This window comes from Sinocyclocheilus rhinocerous, unplaced genomic scaffold (assembly GCF_001515625.1).
Source record: "Sinocyclocheilus rhinocerous isolate Xijiao unplaced genomic scaffold, SAMN03320098_v1.1 scaffold942, whole genome shotgun sequence".
In the NCBI taxonomy this organism is placed as follows: domain Eukaryota; kingdom Metazoa; phylum Chordata; class Actinopteri; order Cypriniformes; family Cyprinidae; genus Sinocyclocheilus; species Sinocyclocheilus rhinocerous.
In genome coordinates this window covers 2,897,720-2,899,502 of record NW_015627890.1, presented here as the reverse complement: position 1 = coordinate 2,899,502, position 1,783 = coordinate 2,897,720, and the positions used below count along the sequence as shown (strand labels likewise).

General features: G+C 34.4%; 1 long non-coding RNA gene across 1 annotated transcript; it reads left to right on the top strand.

Moving 5' to 3' along the window:
- Window positions 1-385: 385 nt before the first annotated feature.
- On the top strand, window positions 386-1,470 carry LOC107736398 (uncharacterized). The gene is made up of 3 exons (XR_001639657.1): window positions 386-584; window positions 1,076-1,159; window positions 1,359-1,470. It is a non-coding gene; the product is annotated as an uncharacterized LOC107736398 (long non-coding RNA).
- Window positions 1,471-1,783: the final 313 nt, after the last annotated feature.

Here is a 1,783-nt window from a genome sequence, read left to right as displayed (position 1 = left end):
ACAGATCATGCAAAAATTAAAATTCTGTAATCATTTACTCACTCTCATGTCATTCCAAACTTGTATGATTTTCCCTCTTCTGTGAAACATAATAGAAGATATTCTGAAGAATGTTGGTAACCAAACAGTTTCGGTTCCTGTTGACTTCCATAGTATTTTTTTGTCCTTACAATGGAACTGAAACTGTTTGGTTGCCAACATTCTGACCCTAAATAAATAAAAATAGACACAAATAATAGTACATAGCTAAAGGAATGTGAAAATCTCAGGTTATTTGGTCTTGAGCAAATTTGTAAAGAAAGATTGCAGACTATCTTGGTAAATCTAAACTCAGTTTGAGACTTATGCAAAATCTGTTGGATCAGACTAATTTTGTGTACATGTGTATCAGATTAGTCTCCATTTAATGTCATTCCTGTTTAGGAGAAACAGCTGAGGAAACTGTTTCCTATGAGTATATACAAACCAGTCACTTATAAAGCTCCTCTCGCTTTCCTTAAGGATGTAGATATGCAGGTAATGATTATCCAAATGGAATGGAATTTCCTCATCCAGTAGACAAATGCAGGACGTGCCGTTGTGAAGTAAGTGATTCTTTTTCATCACTACTGTTCAAACATTTGGGGTCGGTGAGATTTTTTGTTGTTGTTGCATGTTTTGATCAAAAATACAGTAAAAACAGTAATATTATAAAATATTATTACAGTTTAAAATAACTGTTTTGTATTTAAATATATTTCAAAATGCCATTTTATTCCTGTGATGCAAAGCTGAATTTTCAGCATCAACAATAATGTACATTATGTGGAAAATAATGTGTTTTTTTAACCTTAAACCGCATAAACACATTGCATTACACCAAATACACAACATAATGTTCTTTTTAGCAACGTCATATGACCCCTTTAAAATAAAATCTCATTATAAATGTCTTTTCTGTCACTTTTGATCAATTCAATTAATCCTTCACGAATAAAAGTATTAATTTCTTTCAAAGGAAAATCATACTGACCCCAGCTTTTGAACAGTAGTGCATCCACACACATCAGAGTCATGTATCTGTGTTTGTTTGTAGAATGGTAACATCCAGTGTCTGATGAAGCGGTGAATTGTGCTGCTGCATTCGTTCCTTCAAGAGAGTGCTGCCCCCAGTGTCCAGGTCACACTGCTGCTCTTATACTGCAGTCACATCATGTCTGAATTACTATTGTATTTTTACATAATGACAATTTGGACAATTTGCTAGTCAGCAACTCAAAATTACTGTAATTCCACCGTGATGTGATGCGTCACTACAGCTTCTTTTTATATTTCCATTTCTTTAAGTATAATTGCATGTAAAATCTCATTTCTTACAGTCAGTCATGCTCCTGCATCAATGGGGTGGAGAGCTGCCACTGCAGGCCCTGCCCCTCTGCTGTCTGCACTCATCCCACAATTCAGGAGTGCTGTCGCACATGTGATGGTGAGACATTTCATACAAGCATCATGAAGAGAGAGCTTAAATAAGGTTTCATCAATGTATATGTATGCATAAATGAGTATCCGCATATTAGGATAATTTCTGAATGATCATGTGACACTAAAGACTAGAATATACATATATATATATATATATATATGAAGAGTTTGGTTCCAAAACGCGATAAACGCCATTTTAAAAAAAAATTTAGTTTCCCCCAAAATCAGTATTGTATCTGGTCCGTATTGAAAAGTCAATTTGTAATTTTACGCAAAATGCGATATCCGCCGAGTTATTCTGTCATGTTTTCTCCCTTTCTTT